The sequence below is a fragment of the Chionomys nivalis genome, chromosome 5, assembly GCF_950005125.1.
Source record: "Chionomys nivalis chromosome 5, mChiNiv1.1, whole genome shotgun sequence".
Taxonomy (NCBI): Eukaryota; Metazoa; Chordata; class Mammalia; order Rodentia; family Cricetidae; genus Chionomys; species Chionomys nivalis.
The window spans coordinates 77,108,765-77,120,811 of record NC_080090.1 but is presented as its reverse complement, the minus strand read 5'-3'; positions in this window follow the sequence as shown (position 1 = coordinate 77,120,811).

Below are 12,047 nucleotides of genomic sequence, written 5' to 3'. Positions count from 1 at the left end.
AAATAACAACATAGAGACTTACTATTAATTATGAAAGCTTGACCTTATGCTTGTTCCCAACAAACTCTTATAACTTAAATTAACCCATATTTGTATTAATTTATGTTCTACCATGTGACTTTTACATCTATTCCATTCTGTGTGTTCTATTTATACTATGTCTGGCTCACTTCTCTACCTCTCTTCTTCACAGAGTCTTCTTTGTGTTTGGAAGTACTGCCTATAGCTTCTACCTAGCCATTTGCCATTTAGCTATTTATTAAATGAATCAGAAGATACATTGGCAAGGAAAGATCCTCACAGTGGAGAAAATGATTATTACACAAGTTATCCACTACCTAATGGTCAGCTCTGAAAACATACTTGCAAGTAACAATATTCAGACTGATGAGAGGTTATTTCTATATTATAGGAATTTGTAAATATGTGTGTTACAAAAATAAAATAGAAGCCAAAAATTATAAGGAATCAAGGAGAAGGTATGAGGGGGTTAGGTTAGGAAAATAGAGATGAAAATGATGTAATTGTATTATAATCTCCAAAACAAACAAAATAATGTCACACTGGAATATTTTGTAATGACTTAAGATCACATGTGGTACTCTTTCCTGTTATGTTAAGTCTACCTTCACATAGGCCATCAATTTTCTGGGGTCATGAGGTTAATATTATTTGGTAGTAAGTATAAATGTAATATAAAGGTACTAGTAAACACTTATAAATACAATGTAGTTTCTGAAATATCAAGGGAACGAATCAGCAAAGAAAAGAAATTGAAATTGAATTTCAACATTCAGTGAATGTATTTACAATATCTAAAATATTTTAAGCAGTTTCAGTATAACTATCTTCAATAAGATCTTTAGATAAACTGGGGCAAAATTCACTTTTATGTACCTTCCTTAAAAGCATTTTATCATACAATATTATGAATGTCAGTTTACATATTCATTTTCCACATGATTAGATTTCAATAAAATCACATACCGTACTAAAAAAAGGTTTTGTTTTTCTTCTCTAAATGTCTTTAGAAAAGAACTTTTCATTAAAATAATTTTTAAATATTTATCAAGATTTTGAGATAGCACTCACAAGGAAAGAAAAACATTAAAATATAAAATAATAAAACAGATTGATAAAATGAATTAGCAACATTAAAATGCCAATCAATATATAAATCTGTAGAAGGTAAAATAGAATATTTTCAATATCTGTAGTCCATGTGTATACATAACAAGTATACATACTATTTTACATAACATGTCCCTGTGTATAGAACATATATGAATGAGTGGTTAGATTCAGTTGTTGTTCCTCAGACACAGTCTTCCTATTTTTTTTTTATTCTGAGAAAAGGACTCATTAGTCTATAGTTTACAATGTAGGCTAGAATGGCTTATCAAAAACCTAAGCCCCCTTTAGATCTAGGAATAGAAACAGGCACCCCTATATATGACTTTTGTCCATGAATTTTGAGAACTGAACTCTGGTCCTCATGTTTACACAGTCGAGTCCTTCACTCACTGAACTATCTTCCAAGACCTCTAAAAATTTATCTCATAAAAAAGTGTAACATTACATAATTTTAGACACCTATCTAGAAGTTTCTTATTAAGCACAGGATGGATATGGTCATCTAGGATTCTCCCTTCTAATACACGTTCAAGGTAAATGAATGTATGAGTTGGACCAACAGGCCATCCCTTAGGGGACAGGGTCCAGAGAAGAAAGGACTAGGGGGTCATGGATAAACAGACAGAACATGAGGGCTCAGAATGTCTTGCATAAGCTATGTCTTATGATAAACAAGCTTATTAAGAAGCACAGCATCTTGTAGAATATTTCCAGGTTGAAAATTGGACTGAGTCAACAGAAACTATAATAAGATGGGATGAAACACCCTGAATGATTGTCTTGTGCATCCATACTCAAATGAAAATGGTTCTTTCATTCATTCCTTAGTGTCAGCTAGCAATTTCCCCAAAAGTTTGTCTTTATGCTTTTTATTCCATACCTCATTATCTAGAACCCTCATACCTAAGGATAAATCTCAATATTAAATCACTTAATTCTTTGCTAAATACTTCCTGATATGTAAATAAGAAATCTAGATTCTTAGGGAGACCTTTAATTTGATAATGATACCGAATGTATACCCTAAAAGTTACTGGAATCATCAGAAATATAGAATATGAAGCCTGGATATTCTGGAAACACATTTGTAAAGTACATGTCTAATAAAAAAAAACAGTACCCCTACTTTGGGGGATTATATTTGTCAAAACATTTACCAAAATAATTGGCACAAAAAATTAAATGACTATTACCTGAAACATTGTTATCATCTAATTTTGTACTGGATGTATCCAGATACCTCACACAGCTCAAAAGAATGTCAGAAAACAAGTTTCCTATGCATCCTCTTATCCACTTATGTTTTTAATAATTTCCAGAAACCCTGATCTCAGCTTCAGTTACAATAATAACCACAGATGTATTTTAATGCAAACATAGTGCATGATTTGGTCAATGAAACCTTAACTCCACTAAAAACATTTTTATGTATGTAAGAAACAATTTTATACAAAGGAGGAAGCTACTTCTAATAAACATCACAAGAAAATTACACTACTTCCAACAATCCTGGTTTAAATGCAAATGAAAATAGCACAGTGGGGGTAAAGGAAGAGACTTCTCAATCACAATTCCTCATAACCTGGATTTGAAAGGTTATTGTCTTCATCATTTTCGTACTGAAGTATTTAAATCAAACTTACACATTTAAGCAAGTTTAAATGACACAGTCTGTTTTCAGATTTAATCAGAGTTGTATAGCTCCGCATGTCTGAATACATTTGGGATAGTTTCACAAAGTGTGACATTCTCTTTCCTAATGGGAAGGCAATCATCATTATAGACAGTTACATGAATCATTGATCTACTCAGTGTGGCTCAGGTAACAAAATTTTATCCAAAAAGAAAAACACAGAGCATAATTAGCTGAGCCTTGTTCTTTTGGGTTTTCTACTCTTCAGATATGTTTAGCATGTTTTTTCTGTAGATGACATAAGTAGGCAAAGAGGAGTTTGTGCTATATAATAAAGACAATACCAAGTTTAATAACATATTTGACTGCCATGTAAAAAATATTTGATTTTGAAATCAGAAGATAGAGTATAACAACTCTCTAGACATTAATTTTAGACTTGCTCAAATTAAAATTATTCTATTGATCCAGTTTTCCATGGACTTACAGCATTAATATTTTTCAATAATATTTTAATTTAAATTAGCAAGAATGAATCAAAGTCTACACAAAAGATATGTAGACTGATGCAGTAGACTAAGGAAGTAGGAAAAAGAATTGTTACAGATTCAAGCACAGACTAGCTAAGGAATGGTTGTCTGTCCTGTTACAAAATAAATACATAAAATCATAGTTATTTCCCAGAAGTTAATCAGAGCCCTGTATAGATGGGAAAGAGGAGGAATCTGTATTTGTTAGGGCTTTGGATAAAGCTTAGCTTTACCAACATTGCTTTGTAGCTACCTAGGATGACATGAGACCTTCTAATAGTTTATATTGTATTTTAGTTTTGTTATTGCTTCTACATTAATATTGAGGTTAAAATGAAATTGCATGGACATGAAGTTTAGCAATAAACAAGCAAATATTTTAAAGTGAACATCTGAAAATTCTGAGATAATAAGTGAATTTACAAATGAATTGAATGCCCTTTCATAAGGAAAGTTGATAATAAACCTTTGGAATACAAAGACTACTTGGTTGCCTTAATAGGCAATAATATTTTTAAAGAAACTAATGAGGAAAAACCAAGTTGCTATAGCCAACAATATGACAAACTGGGTGCTAAACAAAAGCTCAAGATACCTAAAAATACCCTCCCCTTGATGTTTGAACTATTTTTAGAAGGATATTAGAGGCATTCTCCCTGTTGTGATAACCTTGGTCATTTATTTATGATATTATTGATTTATGTCCTCTCCCTTTATCGTTTGGTCAGTTTTTCTGAGTGAAGTGTAAATTTTGTTGGTCCTTTTTCAACTAACCCACTTTGGCTTCACTAAATCCATCTGCTTCTGTCTCATTGATTTCTGGCTTTATCTTTATTAAATTCTTTCTCTCACCTATTTGAGTTCACTCTGCTTTTTGTTCCTGAATTCTTTTTATTATTATTATTATTTATTTATTTATTTTTATTCTTTTTTAATTAAAATTTCCACCTGCTCCCCGTTTCCCATTTCCCTCCCCCTCCTTCCACATATTGTCCCCTCCCCCCACTCCCCTCCCCCTAGCCCCATTCCTCTTCTCCTCCCCCCACTCCACTCCCCCTCACTCTCGATACTGAAGAGCAGTCCAAATTCCCTGCCCTCTTAACCAAGATCTTTAGGTCGCTGTGTAGGTATATCATTTGAGATCTTTTCATTTGTACTACTTTTTCTTACACCCAATGAGTTTTGGCATGGTTGTGTATGTATGTGTTTTGTCATTCATTTCAAAATACTTTATAAAGTCTAGAGAGTTTATCTTTGACTCCTTGTTTCAATATGTGTTAATTTCCACTTATATATACTTTCTAAAATATTATTTTACCTTGTCTTCCAGTATTTTGTGATAGAAAAAGTAATACAGAATATTTATATCTACCAAATATAATATAGACCTAGTTTACAGCCGTGCATATTTTCCACTATTAAATTCTACTGAAATTTGAAAAGAGAATGCATTCCTAGTAGATGAATATGACATTTCAAAAACCTGTGTTATATGAACAATTTATCAGTCTTGCTAGATTTTTAGAATATAAAATTTTTGTGACTATATTATCTGGATGTTTAAGGTCATCATTATTTCTATGCCCTTGTATCACAATGCATGAAGTTTTTCTTTTTTATTTTTTATTACAAGCTAATTCCATTTTTATAAGAGTCTTCAGGAACAGTTAATGTTATTAATAGCTCTTCTAGCTTTCTTGTGTTTGTTTTTGGGTCAGGTATATTTTAGCTATTTATTTTTAACAGACTTCCATGCATTTACATATAAATTTTGACCTTTATTAGCAAAAGTATAAAATACATCTATAATTGAACTAGGTCCTTTAGACCCACTCTAGGTAACCCGTTGTTTGTGCTGCCTGAACTATTTTTATTTGTTTTATTTTATTTTTATTCTTTTTTTAAAAATATTTATTTATTTATTTATTTATTATGTATACAATATTCTGTCTGTGTGTGTTTGCAGACCAGAAGAGGGCAGCAGACCTCGTTACAGATGGTTGTGAGCCACCATCTGGTTGCCGGGAATTGAACTCATGGCCTTTGGAAGAACAGGCAATGCTCTTAACCACTGAGCCATCTCTCCAGCCCCTTTATTTTTATTCTTATTTATTTTATTTTTATTTGTCTGCAGGCTCCAAGCTTAACCTAGTGACAGGAAGTAAGGAAATCCAGGAAGGTCTCCACAGTCGTAGGCTTTAGGGTACCTAAAGTCTCTAAGACTTTGAGCTCAGAACTGCCCCCATAAGATTACAACACTGAAATTCTCCCAACATTCTAATGATCAGGGCTGTTACTTTGAATGCAAAATGCAGAGAAATGCCATATAAGCAAACCTGATTCTGTATCAAGTAAACCCTACAAACTCAAATCAAGTGTCATTCCTCAATAACCTAGTCATCAAGCCCTTTGTAGGGAAATTCTAATATTGACATATTTAGGGTCAACACTAGATCAGCATTGGCTCAAGTGTGTGGAATCATTCATTAGCGTGGCCTCTTAGTATCTATCCGAGGCCTTCTCTCATTTAGAGAAACAAGCCCAGTAGACAAAAGAACAGGTTGGAACAATAGACTTATGCTTGAAGTTCATTCCAAAGATTTGGACAACAGGCTAGTGCCCACAGTTCCACATTGGCCACTAGTGTAACAGACAAATTTTCTACTAATTTGCTAACTCAGATATATGTCAGCTGCTGGAGGATTAGAGCAGTAAATTGCCGGAAGGCCCCATTCAAGCCCCTGGATTGGTCAACTTTTGAAAATCAGTCCCTACTGAAATTAGTCTGTATATTCTAAAAATAGATGTCTACTTCTTCAAAGGACAGAAAACCAAATACCACAATAGAAGGAAGGAGGGAAGGAAAGAGGGAAATAAATGGGGGGGTAGGAGAATGAGAATAAAGCACCTATAGGAGATCCCAAAGAAATAAAACTTCAGAAACTGCCCCACAAGCAATTTAATGTAACAACTCTGAAAGAACAAGAAAACACAGACAATTCAAAATGAGAAAAAATAAACTGTACAGAAAATTACAAGTTCTGTGAAGACAGAATCTATTAATAGAGTCAAGTACAATCTAGAGTTCCAGAACACAATGATTGGGCTACATAATGGGAAACATGGGAAGCATATCAAACCTACAGCACAAGATGAAAAATGAAGCAGGTATGTCAGAAATAATATATCCTTTATATGTCATGTGTTTTATAAATTATATATCACATGTAATATCAGATATCATACACATATAACATGGATTATCTAAAAACCAAGTACAATTATCATAAAAATACATTTATTAATCAAATAATAATTTAATTTATATAATTAAATTCTCAAAGGTCATAGAACATACAGTTTTGAAAACAAAAAAGTAATAAAATAAACATACAGAAGATCCTCAATAAGCAAATTTCTCTGCATATCTGTTTCAGAGAAGAGAATAAAATGAAATATTCCAAATGCTGAAAAGAAAGCAAAACCCACAGGGATCACAGAAGGAATCTTGTAAGGACAAGAGGAAGAGGAAACCTTATATGCTATGATGAGAATGTAAACTGGTACAGCTAGAAGAAAATCAAGGGATTTCTCAAAAAATTAGCTATGCATCACATGAGTGGTCTAAATCAGAGCTGGACATCCTTGACTATGAATATTCTCCTATCAAAAGCTAAGAAATAGAGTCAGTCTAGAAGTTTATCAACAGATAAGAAAAATGTAATGCAACAAAAGAATAAAATTTTATTCAGAAAAAAAAAGGAAAACTGCAACCATGACATCTGGAATAAGATAGATCAAACTGGGATTAAATATTTAAAGTGACATGAGTCAGATTTACAAAGATAGGGTAAGTCTTCCCCCATATATAAAACCTAGATATAAGCATGTGTGTGTGTGTGTGTGTGAGAGAGAGAGAGAGAGAGAGAGAGAGAGAGAGAGAGAGAGAGAGAGAGAGAGAAAAGAGTAGATAGGTGACCTTGAGAAGGTAAGAATAGATTTTTAATCTTAGAGAAGAGCTGGGAAATGTTATACATCAGTAGGAGAGCAGAAGGGAGAAAGACTCAAGGAGAAGAGGAAGATTACAAGGGGAGGTTCAGTGGAAATAGGGGAGGGAGGTGGAGAGGGGGTGAATGAGGATGAAGTAAAGTAATATATATGGGAAACACTCTATAACACAATAAAATACTGAAATATAATAGCATTTTTTTTATCCCGAAAAGAAAGAGAAATTTAGGAAAGAACTTTGCTGAGTTAGCTAAAGCACCAATCTGTCATCCAGGAAATGCAAAAACTACTTCCTGAATTAGAGATATGAATAATTAATAGTTTGACTATATAAAAAAATAAAATGACTGAAAAATGCTGATATATTCAAAAAAGAATGTCTGCTATTACGGGGATTATGTGCAAGTTCCTTAAACTATTACAAAAGTTAAAATGATAAAATATTTACTGCAACTATCTGTAATCCTTTAGAAAAGTGCAAATCATTTACTAGGGATAATTTTTGACATGAATAAAATAAAACAAAACCACAAGGAAAGCAGAACTGTAAAAGTGGAATTGTATGTATGGGTAAAATGTGGTGTTAACGAAAAGTACCCTGTTTAAAATGTGGGTAAGGGCAAACTCCCGTACACTACTGATGGGGATATAAATCTGTTAAGGCACACACACACACACACACACACAAAAAGCAGTGTGGTGTTTTCTAAAAATAATAAAGATAGAACTCACGTATGATCGACAGTTCCATTCTAACTTCTCCTGAAGATGACCTGCTCAACTTTATAAAACTGGCATATTGTTGAGATTCCCTCACAAGCTCCATCTTTGCCTGTGAGGTTTTCCGTAAGCTGGACTGTACAGAGCCACAGACCTTCAAGCCATTCTTTCCCACATCACATTTCACAGTGAGAATAAGGAGAGCAGTTGGCTCAAACCACAGCAAATATCTGACTTTCTGGCCATGTGTTTTACTGTTTGCAATGCATCCATTTCATTGATCCCTTTTAAAGATTTCAGTTTAAAGAGACTGTGTTATTGAATAATCTCACCCATTCAAAATATCAAGGTTTGGTCAGAAGGAAGAAGAAATTTGCTGAGAAAACTGCTTTTCTATTTTTCAAAGGAGACATTCAATTCTTAATTAATTCAACCACAGTATGTTTTCCTCGTTTACTCAGAAATTTGTTATCTAGAAAAAAGAGAAAATAAATCATTGCCATATTGTAACTAACCCTTATGATACCACATAATTTACTTCATTAAAGTCTCAGAAGTTTTATTTCTTTTTTAAAAAACAAGAATTAAGTATTAATAATTGATTATTGTGGTCTTAAAAATTCCATGATGAGCCAGGCGGTGGTGGCGCACGCCTTTAATTCCAGCACTCGGGAGGCAGAGGCAGGCTGATCTCTGGGAGTTCGAGGCCAGCCTGGTCTACAAGACCTAGTTCCGGGACAGGCACCAAAAGCTACAGAGAAACCCTGTCTCGAAAAACCAAAAAAAAAAAAAAAAAAAAAAAAAAAAAAAAATTCATGATGATACAATAGCATGGAAATTATTAAGGAATAAATGTCCCATTACATATTTTGATTTAGAGTACAATTTTAGAATATAATTATTGTTAAAGATGAAGTTACACTTTCTGAGACAGGGAAAAAAATTATAAAAGTCGTAATCCCCACGACTTCCGAGATTTACTATATAAAACAGTATAATCTCTTTATAGTGGTCGTCAAGTTAACGGAGATCACTAATATGGAACTTCAGCCAGGATAAACAGCATCTCATGAGAGAAACTGTGAACCCGAGGAAGACACAGAGGGAGAGTACCACCTGAAGGTGACTTCAGGGTCTAGGGCGGTGCATCCCCTTAGCAAACCATGTCTGTCCTTCATAGCCAGCAGTTCAGTGGGTGCAGAGAAAGAATGTGGCATTTCTCCCTCAGAGCCTCAAAAGGAAACTGCCCCAGCAACACCTGGGTCTTGGACTTCCTCTTGACACAGACCAACTATGACAACTAATTTTTTTTTTTAAAGCCATGGCTAGAAAACTGCCAGAGTAGAATAAAGACTTGGTTAATTTTCTATGAAAGGCAAGATAGCTGCTGATAGTTTTTTTCTGTTTGTTTGATTGAAATATTATGACATTAATGATTAGCTATCCCAAAAAATAAAAAATGTTTCAAATTTTAAAAACATACCAGTCACCATAGATATGACTTTATTTGTGATTATTAAACTGGCCATATGCTAAATAGTCTGTGGTGAAAATAGTATTGTTTCACAGAAAAAAAGTTAATACTTTAATTTCACCAAAGTATTCCAGGTATTTTTTTATACAAATTATAAACTTTTCTTCATGGGAGTTTTAGGACATGCACCTGAAGATACTGAAAAGGGGATGAAGATGAAAGTTTTCCTAGTGAGAAATGCATGGTTTTATAACATTAAGCTAAAATCAATTCCAAGCTCACTTGTCCAGCACAGGGATTATAAAGTATAAATAAGAGAGACCTGGTGAGAAACCTGCTACAAGACTCCCAGCACGATCTTCAGAGAACGACTCAAATAGAACCATTTCCTGCATTTATTGATGTCATCATTTTCTCCCCTTCTTCAGCCTAGAAATGAACATGAATAATTCAATTACTGCTAACCAGGACTGCTGTGTGTTTTAAAATATTTTGCTGGCTCACAGGGTTTAACAACGGGATCTATAGATCGGATGCCAGATCACCATCATCAGCAAGTGAGCTAGAAAATAGTTTTTATGAAATCTAATCACTCTTCCACATTAAACCACCAGAGACACTATTCAAAGATCATGTGCTATTTTAATAGCTGCTTCTACTATCTTCTTCTCTTGCTAATAAGTTATAAATAGAATGCTAATTTGACTAAAACAGTCTTTTAATCAAAGGGATAATCAAGATGAAAAGCATTCCTGACAGCACTATGGTATTAAAGCTGTTTATAAATGTTTACTTTAACAGAGACCTTCTTGTTTAAATCCTGCAGCATTTTTAGACAGATGTGTTTGTCCAATCTTCAGGAGAAAGAGCAACTGCTCAAATTCAAAAATAATAAATATGGGTAGTCCAAAATAGCAAACACAAAAGTTGATTTCCCCACGTTACACTCTGCCAAGCAGCTGGGCAGCCATGAGGCACGCTAACTTGATCAGTTCCAGTTAATTACCATGTGCATTCAGGTCAGTGCTGAATAGAGTACTATGACATACGCCATGCCAAGTCTAATCAAATACACCTCACAGAGTATTACAGACACTGGGTTTCATGGTTTCAATGGCAACTCTCACAATACCTCACTGTAGAAAGAGGATATATACATTTTAGAAATACACCTTGTGAGAAAGCTGCTTCAGCCCATGGTAGCACAGACCTGTAGGACTCACATCTCCTATCCAAAATTTGGATAAATAACAAAAGTAAACAGGCAAAAAGCTGCTTGGAGACCCTGAGAAAGAAAGCAAATTGAATGTACCACCGAATCCACCACAAAAAAAAAAAAAAAAGGAAACGACAGGTGTGTTTCCAGTTTTCTGTTCATTCCCCCTTGATTCTGAGCCTTGGCTGCACAGCAGCTACACATTAGGACACAGACAGCTAATACTCGAGTAGGGGAATATCAAAGAGAACGTCACAAAAGGCCAGGATAGCTCAATATATGTGGAGAAAAGTCTAGAACAGACTGAAGCAAAAAGCTAGCCCTATAGAGTAAACCTGTTAAACAGCCCATGTGTGTTAATACACGTGCTTTGTGCAAACACAGTGTCTGAGATCTGAAAATGCCTTTAAACAAGCCACAGGATCCCAGCCCACTCACAAGAAGATCTCTTTTGTCTTTGTGGCCAAAAACATGGGTGATTTTAAAACATGATTTATTTATTAATGGCTAGATCAAGGTCACATTTTGACTTTTTGAGGAATATTTACATTAATTCCAAAACAACAATATTAACTTACTTTTCTATTAGAATCCTTCTAATTGGATGGTGATATGCACGAGCCGACTCAAACACAGCCGCCCTCCAGGCTATCCTATATAACCGTATCGGTGATATTGGCTTCATCTTAGCAATAGCCTGATTCTGCACAAAAACCAACTCATGAGAACTTCAACAGATCTTCATTACAGATAACCCCAACATCATCCCCCTAACAGGACTTTTAATCGCGGCTACAGGAAAATCAGCTCAATTCGGCCTCCACCCGTGATTACCTTCAGCCATAGAAGGCCCAACTCCAGTTTCAGCACTATTACACTCAAGTACAATAGTTGGCGCAGGTGTATTCCTATTAATCCGATTCCACCCACTTATCTCCAATAACAACACCATTTTAACAGCTATGTTATGCTTAGGTGCTATGACCACACTATTCACAGCAATCTGGCATTAACCCAAAACGACATCAAAAAAATCGTAGCATTCTCAACATCAAGCCAATTAGGACTTATAGTAGTAACCCTAGGAATTAACCAACCCCACTTGGCCTTCCTTCACATCTGCACCCACGCATTCTTCAAAGCCATACTATTCATGTGCTCAGGGTCTATCATCCATAGCCTTAATGATGAACAAGACATTCGAAAAATAGGAAAATAGGAAATTCGAAAAATAGGAGGACTAGCAAAAGCCATACCATTTACATCCTCATGCCTTACAATCGGCAGTTTAGCCCTGACAGGAATTCCATTTCTCACAGGATTCTACTCCAA